Raw genomic sequence first — 26,597 nt, 5'->3', positions numbered from 1 at the left:
TTATAAAAGATCTAAAATAAATAGCTATAAGTTAAGTTTATTATATTATGTAATTAATTACATTAGTTAATTAAGGTACTATTGGTAATTTTTACCTTTTGAATTTAAATTATAATATTATATAAATAATGTAAAACTTAGACATCAAATATTAAAACCAGATTTATAAAAGTAATTTTTTACTATTCCTTAAATATAATTAATGACATAACTCAAGCATATTTAGTGAAACGATATTCTTTTAAGTTACTTTTTGGAGTATTCTATAATGTTTCTTATATCTGAAACTATGGCACTCCCATTTACTTACGGTTGAATTAATAATATATTTATTTTGTACATTAATATTTGAATCTTTGCCTTTATATGCAATTATGTTCTCGTACTATATATGAAATAATTATCATATAAATAAAGATAAAAATAAATGAACTATGAAATTGTATTTCAATAATTTTTTCTTTATGTTATTGAATAAGATTATTTTCAATAAAGTTTTTAAAAAATACAATAATTTTCTATGGTTTGAAAAAATAATATCATTAAAAATTCTAATTATTTAAAATTCATTAAAATTATAAAACATATAAAATTATTTAGTATTTTTTATGATATGAAAAATACAATAACTGTTGAGCATTTAAATTATATTTAAATGGGAAAAGACACAAAAAATCATATCATTAGTAAAAATCATTTTAAATATTTAGAATTCATTTAAAATACTAAATTTTATATTATATATATATATAATTTATAAACTGTTAATTCATTACAAAATATAGATATTATTTTATATTAATTTAATATATATATATATATATATATATATATATATATATATATAATTTATAGAAATATATAAAATATATAATTTAATATTATCCCAATGAAAGCTTTTACACATACAATTAAAAATTATACTTATTTAAAACGTATATTTCATTTAAAGGTATTATAAATTATATATTCAGTAAAAATATTTATAATTTTTATAAAATTAAAAATTCATTTTAAATTTCAGAGTGTAATAGAGATTACAATTCTTCATCATTCTTATCTTCTGTGTAAATAAGCCAAATAAGATACTAACAGATCTCCAACAGTTCCATAGAGTGGAAAGAAGGATAGGATCAAGTATGAAAAGTTATTATAAGCATGAGTAGTAGAATATGCAATGGAAGAAAAAAAGGGAATTAGAAATACAGGATAATTAGTGGAAATAAAATTTCAGTTATAAAAAGGCGTTTGTTATAAATATATATAAATATTTTGTTGTTATAAAACAGCATTAGATCACTGTATTAATATATTATTATATATTAATATATATTAATATATAGTTTTTTTGCTCGTTGAATAAAATTTATTTTATATTATTAATTTTCCACAAATAAATTTTTGTACAACATCGCGGGTAAAACATATTAAAAATTTAACAAAATTTTTGTTAATTATTTTAATATTATTTTAACTATTTGTTGTTCTATAATAATGTATACTTTGTAATGTATAAAGAAAAATAAATTTAATAATCTATTAATAGAAACATAAAGAAATATTATAAATTATGCCATACAACAACAAATAATCATTAAAGTGAATTATTAAAAATGCATTTTGTCAGAGTTAATAGCTAATAAGTGAGCTGAAGGTAACTTAATTAAAAGATTATAATGATTCTGTAAGTATATTAAGGATAAAATTAGAAATTTCAAAGAAAATTATGTATAAAAGCAAAATACATATTAAAAAAATTAATAGGAATGGCTGAATTATTAAATAGAGAAAGAAGTATAATAAATAAAAAGTTACAATAAAACAAATTGCATATAATTATAATTTTTAACTTTGAGAATGAATTAATATGTATAAAATTATATAATAAATTAATATAAATAAATATATAATAAATAGATATATAGTTGCAATAAAATAAATTTAATAAAATTACTTATCGTATTAAAATTGAAAATATACACAATGAATTGATTATATTGATATCTAAACATATAACAATGTTAATCAACTGTTACAAATCTAGCTAAATTGTTCAATCATCGATTTATAAAATTAATACAATGGCATGAATATCAAAATATCGTATAGAAAATTGGTAAATTATTAAATAATTATTACTAGGGCAATTATATTATAGTATGGAGTTTTACTACTCACAATCACAAATTATCTCTTTAAAAGAATATTTAAAGAAAAATTAAAGAACCAAGTAACAATATCATATTTAACCGAGATTACTTCTCAAGCGACTCAAGAAAATTAGCTCAAAAGGAGGAAAATATAATTATGATTTATAAAAAATGCAATTAATGAAAAATAATAACAATAAAATTAACGTTTTTAAGTTTATTCTGTATTATAGAAAATAATACGTTGTTAAAATTTTTTAAAAAGAATTTATTTTTACAAATTATATAAATCTAAAATGGCAATTAGGAGTAAATTGTATTGAATATATTTTATGGATGTAGTTTAAAGAGCTTTAAAAAAATGTTTTCAAAATAATTACGTATAGTACTATTATTAATAAAGGCCATACATATGATTATATAATTCATAAATAAGGTAATATTTATACAAAAATAGTATGAAAATCATAATATATATTTGGTTATGAATAAATCTATTAAAAATTTTGTGCTGATAATTATGAAAAGCTTATCAGATCAGAAAAGATTAGCTTATCAAGTTATATTCTTTATAAATGAATAAATGACTATACATTTTAAAAAGTTCAATAAAATTAAAATAATATCCATAAACATTATCCATAAGATTTGAAAGAAACTACGACGTTTGAACGAGTAAATTAAAAATATTAAAATTTTTTAATTAATTATGAAAAAGATGTTCAAAAATTTGTGATGTAGAATATTCAGAAAACTTGAAATTTATAAAAAATTCTTAAATAAATGAAGAAAATGAAATCATTTAAATATATAAAATACACGATACCAATAAAATTAGTTTAAAAAGTGAAAACGGAGTCTGCAATAAAACATTTTAAAATTGTTTAAAAATAACAATTAGAATAAAAAATAATTCTAGCGAATGAATTTAGTTATATTAGTGATGTGAATATCGAGTATATAATAGCAATAAAAATCATTTACGCACTTATACTGAAATGTATTGTTACTTTTTCAATTCATTGAAATACTTTCTACCTAGTTTTTTGATATTACAAAATAAATACATATATTAGTAAGAAATTTGGTGTATTCAAGATAAAAAAAAATTAAAACACTAAAATGAATGTAACAAATAATTTATATCAATTTCATTGTTGACAAAATAAATACTTGTAATAAATTTCTTGAAATTTGAATGTTTTCTTTATATATGATTAATTTCTTTATGTTATATATTACTTATGTAGGAAACACCTAAAGTTATTATGAATTGTAATTCAGTTTATCAACATTCTATACAAAAACTAAGACCCATGAATATGCAGATGAATTAAGTTCATATATTATAATATATATAATGTTGAAATTATAATAACTATATGTTTATATACTATACAGATTAAAAAACATATATTTAATCTAGAACATTACATAAATTCATTATTAGAAAAGTCATTATTTGAAAACAGAGACAAGAATATTTAATAAATTCACAAAGAATTAGTAATATTAGAAATATATTATAAATTAGCAATGTATTAATAAAATTGATGTAATGACTTAGTAAACAAAATATTTAATTGTATAAATCATTGTTTTATTCTGCATACAATAGCATGCAATTCTTTTCAGTCTTACTATAATGGTGCTAGATAAAATTTATTTAGAAAAAGTCTATATCAATACAGTAAAAATGTATGAGTTTACAAAATCATAATTATATCATTCATTAGTTATAATGTTTTAAAATTTTTCCAAGCCACATAATAGACATTTTTTTTATTCATAAAGATCAATAATTCTTTGATTCATTCCGTACATTTCGCTGATATATCTTTCCAAAAGTAAAGGTTTCAAATATATACTTACTATAAAAGAGAACTTCTGATTATTATTATTTAGAATTCTTCAGATTATTAATTATTAAATCATCCAATAAAAATATTGAGCTTTTTTTCTTTTAACGATCAATATTCTTATTTTATAATGTTGGTTGAACCACTTATATTTGTATGTCATAAAAATGATACATAATGACATAAAACAGTACAAACTACCAATTTATTTCATTTCTCTTTTTTAATGGCATGAACTGCTTCACCAGAGAAATTTTTTTAATTTTTAATGGAAGATAAGATACACTCGGGTTTTTACAATGAAGTTGCAAATGATTTCTGAATTAATTTGTACAGATTTAATTATATTGTCTTAGTTGTCTTATTTATATTAATGCATAATGAAGAAAAAAAAACTCGAAAGTTATAGCTACATAAATAATAATATACAACGGTGAATAAAGTACCAATGGGATTTCGTTTTCATTTTAATACATCATATTGCATTGTAAATGAAAAAGAAATTTTGTGAATTTAGTAAAATTTAGTATAAAGTAAATTACAATTATGTATTATTTTATACGATTTTATATAATTTATTATTTTTAAATATTATCTTCGAGTAATTTTTTTCATTTGAAAAAATTTGTTTATATACTTATTGAAATTATAATATTCATGTTAATTACTAAGAAATAATTAAATATTGCACTTTTTCACATAATATTACACAATATTTTAAGTACATAATATTTTACATTACATAATAAAAAATTTATTAAATTTACATATATATTTTTTTATATACTTATAATATTATTATCATTAAAAATTATAAATTCATAACGAATGTTGAATTTATTTATTTAAACTTATTTTATATTAAATACAAAATATAATACAATTTAATTACTTTACTTTACTTTTATATAATTTATTATTATTGGTTTCAGAAAGCATGTATTTACATTAGCAGTACAAAAATATTAGTTAATAATTCTAGTGCATAATATTTATAAATCAAATATATAATTACATAATATATATCGAAGTAAATTCTATAATTCTAAGTAAATATTATAATTTTAAAATTATACATTCTTTTAAAGTATAATTTTTAATCATATTATTCCTTAGAAACCTCTACATTTTTAAGATTATAAATTCATGCATCAATGAATCACTTACAATTTCAATTCATACAAATATATACTCTTTATCAAAATTAATGATTTTATTTTGCAAGTACGAACAGAATCTTGATTAAATACCAAAGTAAATATATATTAATATATCAGAGAGTAATCAGAAATAAAAATAGCTGTAAAATTAAGAAAATTTCAAGTATAAGGGAAAAATCGATAAAAGTAAATGGAGTTATCTTGTATACGGAACTACTATTAATATTAAGAAATACAGTTGTGCAAACACATAACATCATATGAAATTAGTTATACAGTTCAATCATGCATGAGTGAAATTATACATGATTTGATAGCTCTTACTCGTGTAACTTAGGAATTATTTTTCTTTCATTTATATATTTCAATATAATAAACATTGATAATGTACTATAATTTTTTATTCTATACTTTCATATATGTTTTTTATATTCTTTCCATTTCAATATTTTTCTTATGCATTGTTCTCTCATAACTTTATCATCGATTTTAAGACTTCATAGTCAAAATAAAACTTGATATACCACAACATTTTAATTTGTACGCTATTCTTAGACGACTTAATTATGCATAATTTATGCAATAATTTAGAGCGTCAATTAACAATCATTTTACTTAATTTGAATTAAAGATAGTACTTTAATAAAATAAGAAATTATAATATAGACAACTATTCAAAATATAGCTAAGTTGTGTCTCCATCATATATACTCTAATATCGTATCCTATTTTATTCTTTATGTACTAGAATGTTTTAAATATATATAAAAGAATTCGCAGAGACCAATAATTGTAATTGGATCAAGGTGAAAGATATATCAACATTATATAGGATGTTAAAGTAAGGTAATCATTCCAGTAAAAAACTTATTTTTTATTATCACGAGTAGTCCCTGATAATACGCAATGAAAGTACGCAAAGTAGATTCCTTTATATAGAACTAAGTAATCCTACGCAATGGAATTATAATGATAAATATAGAAATAAAGAATTTGTGTGATAGAAAATAATAAAGACGCAAAAATAAGAAATCGTAGACTCTCATACAAACATTTAGAACTTTAAATATAGTTTTACATTTGATTGTATATAATCATTATATAATATTTTGTATTGTCAATCTAAATTTTTTTAATATGTTAATTTATAATATGTAACTAATTTATCAAACAAAAATGTCTATTTTCTTAAAATTGCAACAATTATCATATTCTAGAATCTATTATATGTAATACAAATATATTACAAAAATAATATGTATAGAAATAAATATGATAAATGAAAAATAAAAAAGAAGTTTATTCAATTATTTTTCTGAGATTGCAAATAAAGAATATTATTAATTATAAAATGTAAATTGATGTAACAATACTTTTATTAATAATATGTAAAACTATCTCAATTTTTAAATAATTATGTATAAGGAAATTAATAAAAGAATTATATAATTATATTTTATAAACTGTAAATCAGAAACATTTAATATTTTATTAAACTAGCACTTCGAGAACATATAATCTACTTTGATTAAATCTCATTAAGTATGGTCTTAGACTAAACTATATTATTATTTTCATTTATTTTTTTATTTATTTTATTACTATTAATAAATGTCATGAATCGTAGTCTTATTTATTAAGTTCCATATTAACAATCAATTATATATAAAAATGTACTAGTTAAATGCACAAGAGAGAAAAATACTCAATATGTACTTGTACTCAAGATCATGTATGCGTTATAAATGTAAAAATAAAGTAATTTTAAGAAGGGATAGTGAAAAAATAGTCAATGTGGACTTTTCTATATGGATAATAATGAATACATATTTGTTTTTTTTTGTTTTTTTTTTCAATAACGTTACCATCTGGGATGAAACATTTACGTATTTATCAGTCATATTTGCGCACTTATGTCCTTTAAGCTTTCTTAAGGAATAGAGAAAGAAAGAGGGAAGAAGAAAGTGCGTAGCTATGATGCAAGAGGAAATACAAAGGGTAAAGTAGCTCACGAATATGTCACAAGCGCTAGGCTATAGACGAAATATGAATATATGAAAAGTAATTATTTGAGAATGAATCGAATCAAAGCAGTGTGAGTAAACAATTTAATTCGTAAGTATCTAATGCTTAGTGATACAGCATATCTAAAATATAATAAGAAAATTTTAATATATTATCATTATTACAATAGAACAGTTCATTTCTACATTATGTAATTAATTAAGATGCGATTCAAAATTACTTTCTAGTTTTTTTATAATATATGGACATGTGTGTTCTTTCATATGTATGATTTAACTAAAAAATTATATTTAAAAATACATCAATTATAATGACTAGATATAGTAATCAATTTAAATTCTATTTAAATTAGTATTTGAGTTATAAAATACAATATGAGATACAAAAAAAAACATTTGGAAGAATATTTATCAAAAAATAACCTACTGTTGATAGTAATTTTTAATGGAGACTGTACAAAAAGACAAGGAGCAGCCGTTTAAAAAAAATGAGATAAAAGTAGAATGGATGGAAAATTGTTTTCAAAAAAGGGCATCTTGTTATTCTAAGTATTTAAAGATCAACAGTCTGGCTCCACCCATCAGGTATACTATCTTGTACTAGTGAATAGTCTTAGTTTAGTTGGTTTATAAATGAAAACCACGAAGACAACTTTTAATATCGATATACTTTGTAGAGTGTTAATCGCTTGTCCATTTGCATTGTATTATCTCATCCCTCCTCTCTCTCTCTCTCTCTCTCTCTCTCTCTCTATATATATATATATATATATATATATAGACTCTTTTAGTGTTCCTCACCTTGTTCGCTAGGATAGATTTATTGCGTGCATACGATTTTAAATTTGCATAATCGTAGGTTACTCCAAAAACTAGTAACATATTTTTAAGTATTTTAAAGTGATGGTACGTCCGTGAAGATCATTTTGCACTTAACTTTTTTGATACTAGAAGCACGAATAAAGCTATGTTAAAATTGACGAAAAAATCATCTGTAGATGCGTGTTCGCGACATGTAAGCTATAACATATTATATTATATATTATATATAATATAGTTATAATAATTATATATATTATATAGTATATATTATAACATATTATATATTATATACAGTACCAGTATCGGAAAGAAGGATTGAAAACTTGATTAGTGATGTTTACAATGAAAGTTTTAAAAAATTGGTATAACTAAATTATTGATAAAATAGTCATACGATTAAATACGCCGATATTTTATTGTTGCTACCAATACCAAGATAAAACATATTTATAAAAATTCGTAAAAATAATAGAAGAAAGAATAATATAAGCGTATCTAAGAGAAAAATTAACTAGTAATCTTAAGAAGCACCGCAGAAAAGATAGATCAAAGACTTTCAGCTTCCTTTGAAAGGAATTATAAACATATCTTCAACGCGTCTGACATCATGTATCGTAAATGCAAAATGTATTAAATCGATGTGTACCAAAATATTACTGGAATTAAAAAGCACATTTCATTTCATAATTTCTGTTCTTCTGAATTTTGTTGTACTGAAAAACAGAGCTTAACGGCTGTATTCCGAAGTTTATTCATTTCTACATAATCTCTACCTTCGTATTATACAGTATGTATTCAAACACCAACTACATATTTCATGTTTCTCGCACTTTTTTATGATTAAGTTTTTTATTTTATAATAATTCATTATACTTTGATATTTCAGCTTTTTAATTAAATTAAATTATTAAATCAATTAAATAAATTTAATGATCTAATAATTATCTTCAAATAACAATGATTGCTATTAACCGATTACCATAGCATATTTAGTTATAGATAAGACTAAAGATTTGAGTACTTAATATGCAAAAATATTTTAAAAATGTTTTCTGACATGTATTTTTCTTTTACATATTAATACTTCTTTCAATTTTTTTAAGATATTGTATCACACAACAGATATTGTATTAATAATTTATAATATATATAATTTGATTTATTAACATGTCCATTAATTTCTAACTACAATTATTCAAATTAATTGTTAACAGTATTCAAAAATAAATGATGCTCTCATGAGAATGTACTTATATAAATTATTTTATTTTAGTTCACTAATATACAAATACTTTAAACAATTTTCGTATAATTCTATTTACCTAGATAAATTTTATGACTTTTATTATAATCTAAAATGATTAATAAAAATACAATGAAATAAAATACTAATTTTATAATGGAAAAGCTTAATAAGATTACCGATAATAAATCACACAATTTTTAATAATGTTTATATTCATCATTTGATAATACAGCCATTAATGTATACACATTGTTAAGGTGTAAATATATAATACTCATTTATTTTTATTTGTCACTGACAAAGTGGATTATTTAGAAAGAAGAATTACGGAAAAGTGCAAGTATATATAAATTATGCATTTCACATATCACGTTTAAACTTTAACACGTTAAGAAAAGAAAATTTAAATAAAATCTTATATGTTCGAATGAATACAATTGAGATTCATGAGAGTATTTAAGGGTTGTCACGGAATGCCATTACATACAAATCTATCAACGGTGCGTTATCATTTAATGAGATTTTATGATTAAAATGCCATTTAATAAGAATTTATGTTCAAAATACGTTTAAGAAATTGTTCTTTTTACTTAAATATATGTAAAAATTTGCAAGGATTTTCTGTGTAGACTTCATTCTATAAACTTCATTCCAAATGTAAGTAACTACTATATTTATGATTTATTGACGTATAATAATTTAAATTATTTTACCGATAATGTACAATTAAAAGTTAAATACATTTCTATATAATATTATATTTCTAGCCGAACGTTTTATAAATATTTATTCATTTTTTATTTTCAATAATATCTGAAGTAGGTGATACTTTTTATGTAACAATAATATAAAGATCTATTATAAAACAAATGAATGAAAAAAGAGTAATGTGTTTAATGAATTAAATTGATATAAATTTCATTTTATTTTTAATTTTTATTATAATTTATATGGTAGCAATATATCATTATAATTATACATCATAAAATTTAAGCTATTAAAACAAATTATATAAGTTCCGATAAAATAAGATAAAAATGTTAAGGTCATGGCTCCGATGGAAGCTACCAAATAAAAATATTATTAAAGAAATTATAGATTATTATATTATAAAGTACATGAAATTAATAATAATTATTATAGTAAATATTATAGTATCCTAATAGAGATTTTTTAATATTTCAGAGGATGGAGGACAATTCTGTAAAAATATTATTGCTTAGGGAGAATATATAATGTAATACAATGTATATACATATTTTAGACTCTTTACTTTTAATTAAAAATAGTACCTGATGAAATGACAACTTATGATATCCGGTTTTATGAGAATATTTGCATATTACTTTACCAAATTTCAAGGTTTACTTGTATAAAAACTTGAAAAAAATCATTTATATAAAAATAAACAAGTTTTTTTTTGCAACTTTTTTAAAAATAATTTAAGATACTTTTTACGTGGTAATTTATAAGCGATTTATGGGCTTTAGGATAGTGAGTCGATTATTCATTTGTCAACTAGTTGTCCCGGTTGCAATAAAACTATTCAGTCTAAAAGTGCTCTATGTACTCAATTAAGCATGAGTGTTAATAAATCATAGAGCCTTAATAAATCACGTATACTGCAGGTATAGGAGACCTCCATAAGAGTATACCTATCAAGGGCAACATATATACTTGATACATACCTAGGTTTGTTGATATAACTGAAAATCAAGATGATTACCTTAATTTACAAACATGATAGGATCAGTATTCATGCTTCTAGTATTATTGCGTATCTATGTTTAATAATAACTGAATCTGTGATAGGTTATTCATAAAAGAATCGTTAAGGTATAGAAAAAAATTACTTGTATTGACTACTGTTACTAACTAGTCTAACGAATCTATTGAGTTGTTCTTATAAAAATATATGTCAAATAAATAAAGTATTATATTTACTGTACTTACTGGCGCCATAAAATGTTAGTTAACTTCTTTATTTTATGTTTAATCTTAAAAACGAAAGAAACAATTAATAATTGTTATAAAATAATATAAAACCTAAATATATTCCAAATTAAAAATTGAAGCAACACTAAATATAATTTGCTTAAGAACTATATTCACTGTTAATTTAATTATTATTAAATTAATGTTATTAAATAATATCAATAAACATAATAAAAAACAATAAATATATAAAAAATCAAATTAAAAAAAAGTACGATAAAAATTTTTTTGCAAGTACGTATGTTGAAATTATTGAAACTGAAAACGAAATTTATGTCAAATGAAGATATACTATATATGTCTTATTCAGTTATATTTTTATTTTTAAAAATAAAATTAATTTTATTGATCAAATCAACTTGGTACAATTATAATAGATTTATTTTTGTATTCTTTTTGGGGCATAATGTATTGTAATAATATCATTGAATTAATGATAATATTTACTATTTTTAATAAATTCAATATCATATTTAATTTATCTGAATTTTTACACTGTTTAACAGATATTAATGAAATCTAAAGTCGTAAGAATCTAGTAAATGGCTTGTTATGCATCTGGCTTAAATATTTATAAAATTTACCATCATGTTCTCACTAATTATTTTTATTACAAAAAAAAACAGAAAAATTATTATAAAATGATTTCAGTATAAATACTTTACTTCGTATTTCGATCTTCTTCTTATTTGATTTTTTCTTTTTGTATTACGTTGCGATAATTTATGCTTCGTTACACGTATACATTCATAGAGCTCACCTTATAATAATATTAATGAGAAATATAAAAAGAAGCTATTTGTAAAATTTCGAAGTAGATTATAAATAAAAGAAAAGTCACAATAAAATATAAATGTAATATATAACATTTTTAAGTTTAAAGATTGATCTATGTGTTATTTGCTAGATAAATCCTAGCGTGTATGTTGTAAATTACATTACAATATGACATAATAAAAAGCGTAAATTACGTAATTTATTAAATTGTCTATCTGATAAATGTTTAATTAATATCTCATATAAGTTTATAATTCTCAATATGTAAAAGTAATTACTAATTAATATGTATATTTTCAATTATTAATTAATTTATTGGTAAATATTTATACAATATATTTATAAATTTATATTTATATTATATTAATAAAATCTATAATAAATAGTTTAATATATATTTATTTATATAAAATATATATTTATATTTATATATTCATAATATTTTTTAAAAATGTGCTTATTCTGTTTCATAATTACTTCTTTATTTACTAATATCAATCGATATAGTTAATATTTGAATAACATTTTTAATATATTATATTTAATTTTGTCTAAGTTATTAGGATACTCATGAAGATATACAGATTTTAAATACATAATAATGAAATATAATAAAACTTTTTATGTATCATACTAGAAAATATAGAACCTAAATATTTCTAGGAAGAGTTGCTCTACAGAATTGTAACTTGAAGTAAAAATGGTAATTAGTTTGTATGTAATTTCCAGATATATGTTTCTTATGAAATCCTTATATTTATAAATATGTTTATAAATTTATCACATACAATGATGTAATAAATAACTCCATGCTTTCTAAAATGCATTTGATACATAAATACAAACATTCAATCAAATTTAAGTGAAATAATTCTCAAATTATTAAATACGTGATCTGTGATTGCTAAAAGTTTTATCATAATATAAAACATATACAACATGAATAAAAATTTGTTCATAAAAGAATTATGAAAATATTAGTATCCTTGTAATTTATAATATTTGAACTATAATTACTTTTATAAATTATAAATATTTTATTATATTCTATTTTTTGTACAAGTTTATATTTTATTAAATTCTATTTTTTGTAAAAAGTTTATATTTTGATTAAATTTAATTATTCCAAAATTTGCTTTATTTTGTCATAAAGTTATAATTCATACTATTAATTTTTTTAGTCATCATATTTCTTATATTATTTATATCATATTTATATGTATTGCTTTATTTATTGAAAATCCTTATTTAAGTTTATTTTCAAGATTTTCATTTTTTTTTTTAATGATTGCAGAGTTATTTGTAAGATTATTACAAGCTTATGTATTTATGGTATTATTAATTCTTTATAGATCAGAAACTTCCTAATGGAAAAATTTAAAAAAAATATAGGACATCCTTATCATTTAGTTAAATTAAGACCTTGACCAATTTGTTTATCATTTAGATTGTTACTATGGGGGAGAAATTGGATTATATTTAGCTTTATTATATTGACATTTTGTAGATTTAATTTGATTAATCTTATTTTATTGGTTATATTTTTAATGAATTAAACTATTAAGATTAGTAAATAATATTAATGTTATTTATTAATAATTTATATTAATTATTATGTGTATACTTTTTATATTCCCTTGAGTATTTTTAGGAATTTGATTTGTTTAACTTCAACTAGATGATTTAATAGATGAATTTTTATAGAATTGAATTTAATTAGTTTTATTTGTGTATTGAATTATGATTATTTAGTAGGTAAATATAATTTAATAATTTATTATATTGTTCAAGCTTTTAGTTCTTATTTATTTTTATTTCGCTCAATAATTATTCCTTTTTATGATTTTGGTTATATTTTAATAATTTTTTCAATATTAACTAAATTGAGGGTTCCCCCTTTTTATGCTTGATATTTAGAAATATTAAAAAATTTGAACTGGAAAAGAAATTTTCTTTTAATAACTTTACAAAAAATAATTCCGATATTAATAATTAATAATATTAGTAATTTAAATATAATGAAAGTTAATTGAATATTAGTATTAATATTTTTTAATGAAAAATTAGTTTTTGAATATTATTTAATTTATTTAATTATTACAATAAATTTATGTTGAATTTTTCAAAAATTAAGATTAAATTATTTGGATAATTTATATATTTTAAAAATGATAAATAAAAATAAGTTTTATTTTATTATATTAAGAGTTTTATCTTTAGCTGGGGTTCCCCCCTTTTTTGGATTTTTAATAAAATGAATCTCTTTCCAAAGGATTGATTATATTTCTTTTAATTATTTATTAGTAATAATTTATTCTTCTTTAATTAGAATATTTTTTCATATACGAATATTATATAGATGTATAATATTTTATTATGTAACTAAAAAAATATGATAAATTTTTCATTAATCATTAGTTTCAGAGGTCGACACTATGTTCTTTTTATATAAAAATGAATTTTTTTAATTTTATATTTTTAATTTAATTTTTTTAATTTCTTGCGTGCTTTAATATTAATTATGGAATTAGGAAACTTTAATTATTTATTTTAAAAACACTGTGGTATAATAAAAAATTATTTTTGGCAAAAATTTTGCATTTAGGAAAAATATTTAAAAATTTATATTAAAATTTATTTCATTCTATATGTTAAAAACACCTCATTGTTTTAACGTTTTAATAAATTTTGGGCAATAAAGATATTTATTATACAAATTCATCCGACATTTTTAATGAAAGTATAAATTATTATTATTATATTATTGTCTTATTAATAATGTGTTTAAATACTAAAGTATATGGTTTAATGTATTACTAAATAAATTAACATTCCTTTAATTTACAACAAATTACATTTAAGTAAATAATATATACCAATCATAATTTTAATTTTCAAAGTGCAAATATTATATATAATATTATATAATACAATATCTATTTTAATTATTTAAGTATTAAAAATGTTTTTAAATGTTAATTTTTTAATGATTCTATTTAATTAAAGATTTATCGAAAATTGTTTGTTCTATTATGAATCTAATATTTCAATTATAATAAATCTAATTAAATGGCTCCTGATTTATATTTTAAACGTTAAATGAAACAGAATCTTATAGAAACATATTAAAAACTGAAAGATATAATAACTTTGCTTACAAAGCTTCCAACAACACCTAAATTAAACTTTTAAGATTTTATACACGTATATTCAAATATTGCATGAAAATGAACTTTTTAATAAAAAAGGAAAATGAAATCCTAATGCCCTCAATTGATGTTGAATTCGAATATCGGAATGTATATGTAAACATGTTGTTATTGTAATTAGTTCAGTAATTACAAATTGTGTATAATAAACGAATTTTCTGGGTAAAAAACTAATTATTCATGAATTTCAACTAAATATATAGTGTAAACAGCCTTTTTTTATCAAGACAGTGATGATAAAACAGTTGAAACTATCTATTGATATAAATAATAGATGTTACTTTTATAACATTTTAGCTTAACAAATAATATATTAACAAATAAATAACATATTAGCATCTTATTTTTTCAAAATTCACTACAAAACTATTACTATGAAATCTAAATTTATATACGTTATTTAATTTTTTGAAAACAAGTATTATTTAATAAAAATATATTTAATAATTATATAACATTTGTAAATATTATAATATTGTATACCATTCAATTAAATGTAAGAATAATCAAAATATTTAACTAAGTCTATGTATTATTTATTATTAATGTGATGATAAGGATATCATTATTTATTGTATTAGTGTCACTAAAATTAATGATAAATAGTAATAATAAAAATTACTAATGCATTTTATTTTAAATAAACCATTATTTTATGTTATATAATATAAATAATATACATTATTTATAATGTAATGAAGCGACAATAAATTCAATAAGCAAATCGATTAAAATAAACTCAAAATAATTGCTTGTGCTATTTAATGAAAAGAAATGATTGTAACAAATAATTCATTCAAATTCTACATATGCTTACCGATAATTTATATATTTTTGCAATAGTAAATTTAATTTTTGAAACGCGAGAATGTTTACCGAAAACTTTACTTTTCTAATACAATTGCTGTGATAGTTATGGAAAATCTAAAATTTAATATTTTTACACTGCTGAATCTATATGATGCAATTATGAAAATGTTCATTATTAATCCTCAGAAATAAACGCTTTGTATTGCGCAGTGTCTATATACCTCTGTATGTTCATACAATAATAATTAATTTTAACTTATAACCTTGTGATTATGTTTGTTGTTTATGGTTTCTTCATATTTTTTTTAATATAAAAATTTAATGTAAATATAAAAAATCAGCATGATCATTAAATTGTAATCAAATATAAATTTTTTTTTTATACTCATATATATATATATATATATATATATATATATATATATATATAATATCTCGTAGAAGTAGCTAGTATATTATCATTTATACATATATGCAATTTTTAATATCTTCAGTAATCTATAAAAGATTATTTATTTGAAAAAAATAATGAGTAATTATAAAAGCAGTTTATATCGTATTCCAAAAAAAGTATGTATAATTGTATTTACAAAATACACATACAAATACACATCTTTAATAAAATCATAACGAATTAATTATAAATATAGGAACATAATAAAATTTGTTTAGTTTATTTATTTATTGTTTATTTTTTAATAATAGATGTTGTTGATTAAATAATTCAGATAAGTAAAATTTAAATATAAATCAAACTAATGCATAAAAACTATTTAGACTCTTTATTTATGGTATAGGTATATAGATGCATATAACGTGCATATAATATAGTTTACATTTTAATATTCAAGAGAAGATGGTATTAAAGTTATTCTCAATCATTTTTAGTTGTTGCATACATAGAATGTGTTTCAATATATTTCAGTAACATAATACTTTCATATCGATAATAATTGATGATAGTCATACTCTTTGGAATTGTTATTACACTTAATATTATTCATAGAAAAATCAATTAATTTATCATTTTCAATATATTTTGGAAGAATTCGTCTTATTTATTAAAGTAATTTTATTCATGGTAAAGATTTGTTAACAATAAATTCTTCCGAGTAAGCTATTAATAATATTAGACAATATGACTTTTTTTAATTTTTTTAATATAATATAAAACAGTTTATTATATTGTAAACATAATCCTTATAACATATTAATACTTTATATATTGTATATTATGTTCCATACAAAATTTTTATTAGTACCTGCATTGTATTATTCCATGTAATTCAGAGTTAGTAATGATAAATAATGACTTTCTTGAAGTTATATATTTCGTTGCATTCTTGGACTGTCCATGTACACTGATACAAAACATTTTCTAACTTCATATTTTTTAAATAGATCACATAAGTTATAATTATATCTATCGACGTTTTTTTTTAAATCTTTACTATCCAATTTTTATATTAAGTGAACTTAAATCTGATTTAATTACATCTAATATAATTGTCAGTTTCGAGCATTTTTTACATAAGTTTAATTTACGCAAAATATTTTATATAATTTCGATACTTTTTTTTTTTTTAATTTTTATAAAATGTTTTATTCAACAGTAGTTTCAATTCATTGAGTAATTTTTAATTCGAATTATATAACACTAAAAGAGATCTATTCTTAAAATTTTCATATAATATAAATACATTTTAATATATTAAATTAAAAAATATATTTGTGTTACAATAAAAAAAAAATTTTACAGTACAGTATCACAAATAATTATATAATAGATGCACTATATAGTATTTGTTTTTATGTATTGGATCTCCATGTATTGGATTTTAATAAATATTGAATTAATCTCTTCTCTACAATTAACAATTAATCTATTGCTCAATTGTTGAAAATTTGTCAAAATTTTAAATTATATTTAAGTTTCGAATATATTAATAAATTAATATTATTATTTGTTATTATGCCACTATCATTAATACATTTAAATAAATAAAATAGTGTATATAAGTTTTTAGTAAAGATTTTAAATGAAATACTGAGCTTTAGTCTTATAATCTATAAATATATATACATGTGTCTAGACATTGTATCATGGCGCCACTTTGTCCCGTCTTACTTGAGCTACCCAAACAGAACGTTTGCATCAAGTGTTGCATCCCTCGGAGCTCTAACTTCAAATTCTTTTACTTTGCGTGTGCAGACTCGTAAATTTATGCAAGGATTTATGTCGATAGTAGCAGACGGTTCGAAAGTTATGGCGTAAAGTTAGTATGGTCATGAATTGCATTCCTTCATGCATTTGTTATTCCCTAGCAATTGTAGTTGTCACCACAATCACACTGTAATATTAATAATTTTTGTAGCATAGCAGATACCAGAGAACGAGAAATCGTTATAATACGACTTCGACCATATCATAGTAGTACTTTGACAAAATAATTGAAATGATATTTTATTATATAGGATATATATATGTTCTTAAAGTTTTATACTTTCATTACAGAATTATTAGTATTTGATAAACACTAAAGGGATTGTTTACCTTTATCTTTATTTTTCATTATATACTTTTTTAGGCTAAGTTCTTAAAATTAAAATAATTATAATGGATGAACATATGATTTACTCCATCATATTTATTGATTTTCCTATTTATCGAGCGTTTTGCTGAAAGTTCGTACAGTCAAATAATTAAACAAAATTTGAACTCGAATTCCCATAAAATATCTAACCAAATAAGTTATTTAAATAAAAACATCCTTCTATTATTTACTGCTATTATTTGAATAAGTAAACTTTAAATATAACTTAAATTAAATTGTAACAGCATGCTGTACATAAGCCACTTTATTAAGAATTATTAAAAATAATTTTATTACAAGAATTCATAAAAATATTTTTAATAATTAGTATATAAACCAATTTTACTTCTTTAAACCATATTTAAATAAGAATCTACTTACTTAATAAGATAACTTGTTTTATTAAATAAACAATAATATCAAAATAAAAACTTACCTATTTTAATCAATTCATAAATTAAGACATATATTATAGATAAGAATGAATATTTATAGTATCATTTAGAAAAACTAACTCGGTAATAATACGTATTTAATATATTTCTAATGTATTTCATTTATTTAAATATTGATGAGTATATTTATTTATTTTAAATTACATTTTAATTTTTTTAACTTAATAAATAGTTCAATGCAGAAAGCTAGAGCTAAGAGAAAAGAAGAAGAGCTAAGAGAATATATGTAAACTAGAAACAGAGACACATATCTAGTATGACAAATCTGTTCCATTGAAAATGTATAAGTTAATTTCAATTTAGCACAATATTATACGAGAACATTTAAATGTCACTGGCATAAATTCATACCATCCACTCCGACCCCTACGTAAGTGAGTTTAAACGATAAATGCAGTCCAAGCAATATTAATGACCAACGTGCAGAATGAAAGTAACACAGAAGTAATAGAGGAACAAAATTACCCTGGGTGGTGAGCAGTTTCTCTTTTCTCTCCCTTTCTGAGGCTCTTTTGTATTCATTCTTATGAAGGAATGAATGTATTCGTTAGATTCCTCTTTTTTATTTTTATTTATGTGCCGGTATGCCATAAAAAAACAATTGATATTACATTTTAAAAATTCTCCACTTTCTTTTTTAGTTAATGTCTTGCTTTAGTTTCGTGTTTTTACCCTATGATACTATACAACATGTACTTTGTGAACAATAAATTGTTTATTGTCAGTTTTTTCCATAACAAAATTGACAGTTAATTAGATTAACAGATAACTAGAGAGAATATGTACTTCTATATAAGAGACATAGGTATTATTTATTTCTATCTATTCTTCTTTTTTTGTATCAACTAAAGCTTATATCCTTTTTTGTATCAACTGAACGATGCAGTAGTAGAAGTTTAAATTTTAATGTTTTAACAAATTAAATTTTATTTAAATTAAAGTTGAACTGTATGTAACTTTTATTACTGGCCCATATTGCTGTGTTATAACAGTCAACATACTCTTTTCTTTAAAATACGATAAGCTTTGCTGATGGGTTATCAGTCGAATCACCCACGGATATTTACTACTTACAATTACCGTTTGTGTTGCCAATTCATCTTTTTTTAGTATAAATTATTTTAATAACGAAAAAAATTAATATTTCTTCAGTTGATTATTATTTGACTGAATTAAAATAATCGTAAAAATAACATTTTGTATACCTAAATAAAATTTATTAATGAAAATTATTGTGTATATGAAGTTGTATTTCCATTCATTTTTATATTTTATAACAAAAAAAAGACAATCGTTAAAATTTTTATCGAGTATATGTATAGAATTAATTCTATTTGCAGAATAATTTAAAAAATATCTCTATATAGTGTTATGTTAAGTCCGATTTATTTCAATTATATTTTATATAGTAAAAAATCTAAATCGACGCATAAATTTCTAATCTTCAATATAATGAATAAGTAAAATTAATTTTTAAAAGAAAATATAAGGTAAAGAAGGCGTAAGATAAGAAAAGATTTACTATATTTACGCAAATGTATATGAAGTCCAAAAAAAGTAGATTTGGTAAATTTGAGTGGACTAAAGATTATCTGAAGATAACTGAAATTCTACTTTTATTAATGTTAATGTAAATGCATTTTTTATAGTTTTCTTGTATATATTTCCTAGATTCTATAGCAGAAGAACATTAATCAAAATTAGAATTGTACGTTAAAGATATTTGGCTTCCAAGGCACATTTGTGGATAAAAAGATTTATTTAGCTTTAAACATATACAAGTGCATTGTCAGATTCTAAATTAAGTAAGAAGAGAGAGAGAGACGGAGAGAAAGAAAATAAGAGAAGTTTGAAAATTACAAATGACCATACACATGCATTTGAACGATAGCACGCTATGGTATTACGTCGTCAGACCGCTGATTTAAACGCTAACTGTACACTCATTGGTGTTTTTTTCGGTCACAAATTAAAAAAAAAAATAGTATACACAAATAAACTAATAGCTCTAGTTAATTTATTTAATTTATTTAATTAATTCTGTATTATTTCATTCTCCTGTATTATATGCGTATTCGCATTTTATAATATACACATATAATAATATCGCAAATAATTTCGAGGCATATATGAACAATTTGTATAGTTTTAAGTTTTTTAGTTGGATTTTTAATGTTTCAAGATAATTACACAGCAGACAGCTTAATTTACATAAGAAATGAGCAATAGAGGGATTAAATTCATAACGTTGAAATTTCTGACTCTATGAGTATAGAACAATGTAGTGTCCACACTTTTATATACATTATAAAAATATAATGATTAAAATTATCCTTATATCTCTTTATTTTTTAATTATATACTATAAATATATTGTTGAAAATTTTGTTTTGAATTATGATATATTTCTAATTTTTGGCTTTAATTAAAATCTGCATTAAGATTTGTCTGGCATTTACATGTCATTAAAATGATGCTATCCAATTCAAAAAATTATTATTTGTACACACAAACACACATACATTACATATACCAATAGAAAGAAATATTATTACATGTTACAAAACAAAATTCATTTAAGTAAATATATAATTTAAATAAATAAAGTATAATCAATAAATATTGAGATCAAATTAATGGAGTTATTGAAAAAACTATTTCTTTATAAATTTATATAAAAAAAATTAAAACATTCAAACATTCTTTATGATGCATTTGTATAGGTATTACATTTATATATTTATATACATTTGTATACATGACACACAAACATTGTATATGCATATATTTGTATACATATTTTTGTTATATATGTGTGCATTTTTCATAAAAATATACAAATACGAGCTTATAGACGTTTTATGTAGAATTATCCTTAATAATTTTGACTCATAAAATTTAAATTAAAATAAAAGTAAATAAATACGATTTATATACAATTAAAAAAAGAATGATTTATTTATTATTATTATATTTTTGCTACTATAATGTACAACATATTTCCTTTTACATTCACGTATATATGTAAATTTTAAAATAAATTCATGATCAACGATTTATTTTTAATTTTCGATAATATTAAATATATCATGATTATATTTACAAATAGATATGAATAAACTATAATTGAATATATCTTAGGGTTCTAAAACAAGTATAATTTCATCAACGACATTTTCGCACTGAACGTTTTATGTACATCTTATATTTATATTCGTTCGAAAGAAAGCGTATCACATAAACAAAAAATTATTGACCCGAATTGTAATTGGCAAAAGTTTAATCGAATATTGAATTAATTATATAAATGAAAGCATTGTTTTCATTTGCTGCTATTCTAATTAATAAATAATAATTAATCTTCTATGGATTCGAATAAAATTTTACCATTCTGATAGAAAAGATCTACAGTTTTAAATATTTTCATTTTTAACGTTTTATTAGCCTTTGACGCAATTATTTGTATTTGTCTTATTATTATCTATTTAGTCATTCATTTTATTTCTACAGTTATTGAATTTGCTATGGTTGTGAGCTAAATTATTCCAATTTCTTTTTTAATTTAAAAATTAATAAGCAATTATACTTATAGTAATCGTTCTTGATAAAACAAGTTTTGACAATTAACGAAGATACATTTGTATTCAAAATAGTTCGTTCTTAATAAAAGAAACTTATATTTTCATTAATTTAATATTGTTCTAAATACTTATTACAAATTTTCCAGCAAATAAATTTTTTTTGTATGGAGTGATAACGTCATTCTATGTTGAAATTACGATTCAAGTGAATTGTGAATTTGAATTACATAATCAAATTGAATAAAGCAACTTTATTGTATTTTAATCGCAGTATATAATTTATTGTTATATAAAAAAAATAATTTCATTCAAAACTTTTAAAGGGTAAGTTTTAGTAATAAATTATTTCTTATTTTTATAAGAATTCCTATTCGTTTACAATGAATATAATAAATTCCACAATTTATTTAAATAATCATTTAATACAACAAAGTATTTAGTACCTCTATGTTTTTCTCATCATACAAAGTAATGAATATGTAAATAATTAAGGTAAAATTACTAACAATATAATATGAACATATTTGTTTTTCTAATTTAGATAAGATGTATATATCTAATTATAAAATTAATAATAATAAATAATGAATAATATCATACTAATACTTAGTTTCAATTAATCTGAAATTATTGGTTTAAAAAATTATTCATCTTTATTCTCTTTTTTGAAAAAGAAACGAATATCATTAGATTTATTAATTTACATGAAAAATCAATGTAAACTTATCATTGGAATTAATTTAGTAAATTTCATTTTAGTTATTTATATATTTTAAATCTCATTAAAATTTTTAATTAAAATCTTGTATTAATATATTTAAAAGCATTAATTATACAAACACTATTTATTATAAAATTTTCGATAATATTTGTAAAGATAATTACATATATATTATATATAAATAAATAAATTAAATAAAAATAAGAAAAAAATTATTTAAAAATATATTTTCAGCTACTTTGTAACTGTAAATCAACAGATTATATAAAGTTATTATTAGTTGAGTAACATCAAATTGTAAATAGATATCTATGTAGATATCTACATAGATATCTATTTTTAGTAAGATATATCCTCTGTCTTTTCTTTTTTAAAAAGTGCATGTTTTATTCCTTTTGAAACAGAAAGTCGTCAGTATATACCCGTTCACGTTAGTCACTTGTATCGTAACATTATTTAACCAAAACGCTGAAGATTCTCTGAAATACTTAGATAATTACCGAAAGGCATTCTTCTCATTACTTTAAGAAACTGTCCTGAATAATAGAGCTATGATTGTATTTATTTAATAGATCTATTTAATAAATAACTAAGAATTTTTTTATTTCTTTTAGAAATATTTTATTTTAATAGAATTATACAAATATAAAATTATACTAATATAAAACTTTACACTAATATTAATATAAAAAAATATCCTATTATTCTAATAATATATTAGATTCGTTTAAATATAATTCAAATAAAATAGTATTAATAATATTATTAATAATTAAATAATTAATATTATTCATTTTCTTATACTCTTTCCTTATTTTACTATTAATTATTTAATTATTTATAATATTATTAATAATATTTCATTAGTAATGAAATAAACGAGTTAAGAAAATCACTTTATAAAAATTAAAGAGAAGAGTAAAAAGTAATTTGGTACATCAAAATTCAATGTTTTAACAATGGAAGGCTGCTCATCCTTATCGGTTCTTAACAAAAGAGTGCGGAGACAAAAATTGTAATCCATATGAAGTGGAAGTGAAGAGGCGAGAGGAAAGGCAGATTATTATCACTAGCCGTATTTTTTCTGTGAATGAAATTTTAGAAAGAGAGAGAGAGAGAGAGGACATGTATCGTTCGAAAATGCATTAATGTAGAATTAATTGGGCAATTTTATTTGGTCTCTTTCTTTCTACATGATTCATTGATTTGATAAATTAATTTAAAATCCTGCAGGGCCAATATTAACCCCACCTGTTTTTGTATTGCTTCCTAAATTTAATACATAAATAGACCAACTATGGTTATTCGTTGCGTTATCTACAATATAATTGGTACATGTTATATTTAGATTATAAATATATTGACAATATTCTTAAATATTTACTTCAATTAGTATCTATGACTTATTAATGGAGTCACTAAATCAAACGAAAAATTTAAACCAATACGAATGAAAACTTCTAAAACAGATTTTAAAAATAAATTTTTTAAAAATAAATTAAAAAACGCTGTTTAATGAATAAGTTTTTAAATTTTACTCGATTGTAATAATTTTTCAGTGACTTTTCAAATTATTATTCTGTTTTATTATCTTCATATTTATAATTTTATTAACAAAATATATAAATGTTCTTTTAAGTTAGCTTTTTATATTAAGTTATGTTGAAAATATTGGTTTTTAATAATATTATTTAAATATTATTAAGGATTAATGAAGGAAGAATAATATTTGTTTTATAGAAGAAAAAATTATAAAAGTTTATCTACTATTGCACCAATTATTGCATTTAATTCATATATAAAGTATATAAATATATTTAAAAACATTTGTTAAATTTTATTGTTGTCATCTTATTATTTCTCTTTCGCATTTGTTCTTACACATTCACTGTTTATGCTGTTTTCGTATCAGCAAACAATCATATACCATTGTGTTAATATTACAAATATTTATGCGTAAATATTAAGGCATAAATATTAAATTATTCGCGAATTGTCATTTATTGTTATGCATGTACAAAGTAATCGACATGATATATTATTATTTAATTTCATTGGAATTCGAAAATTTAATTATATTATAATTATTGTGCATATTTATAGATAAATGAGAATAACAATGATTAAAAAGTGCAAACCTAGAAACATGTACATTAATGATTTAGGTAAAAAGAAATTGACATTTCAATTATACATTTGACCATCGTAAATAATAGTCAAGTAAATATCCTTAATTTTGTATAAAACTTGCCAAATTAAATTTAGAGATAAATTAGAGTGTTTATAGATATAATAGGGAAAAATATTAGAATTACTAAATAATTTTTGCTAATATTAATATATAGCTCTAATTGAATTTTTTAAGAAATATTTTTGAAAGTATTTTTAATTAAATTCAACTGCAGACGATAATATTCAATAATCAAAGTTATAATTGACGATATATAAATAAAATATTTCACAAAAATAATAATAATAAAAGATGAAATGTATTATTAAAGTTTTTTATCTTCAGTTTAAAATTGTATAAATTTTATAAAAGTCTTATCGTTTTAATTTAAGAAATCAAGAAAAATGTTTAATACATCAATATCGTTGTTTTAAAATGCTATATCAAAAACCTTAAATTTTAAATATAAATTGAAAAAGATATATTGGATTTAAAATGTTATAATATTAAATTTATAATGTATTTTTGTTGAATATAATCATTAAATGAAACTTATTGAATTTATACTTTTCAATGGTTTGTTTTTAAGTGGAACTACAAAATATTTTTGTAATCCATTTCTTAATTATCCATAAAATATCTATTTATTATAAATTTTGAAATTAAAAATAAAAGATAAATATAAAAAACCAACTTTTATTCTTTACCTACATTATATTTTTATATTGCAAAAAATGTATCTACATATATGAACATCATTCAATTTTATTATAAGGTCAAAATTTGTTATCGTTTTGGTTATTAAAAAATATTTAATAGAAAAATGAATATACTTTATATACTTATTCAATTATTTATTAAATTATATATCTATAATATTATTTTCTATTAAATATAATTTCCAACATATATTATTTTAAAGAAATTTTAATTTTATTTGCAAACAGTTTATATCTAGACTAGACACATCTTGAATGATACTCGAAACTTATATATTTCATAATATTTCAGCAATACGTATTTC

This window comes from Ceratosolen solmsi, unplaced genomic scaffold, assembly GCF_000503995.2.
Source record: "Ceratosolen solmsi marchali unplaced genomic scaffold, CerSol_1.0 scaffold26, whole genome shotgun sequence".
NCBI lineage: Eukaryota > Metazoa > Arthropoda > Insecta > Hymenoptera > Agaonidae > Ceratosolen > Ceratosolen solmsi.
Note: the sequence above shows the minus strand (reverse complement) of the source record.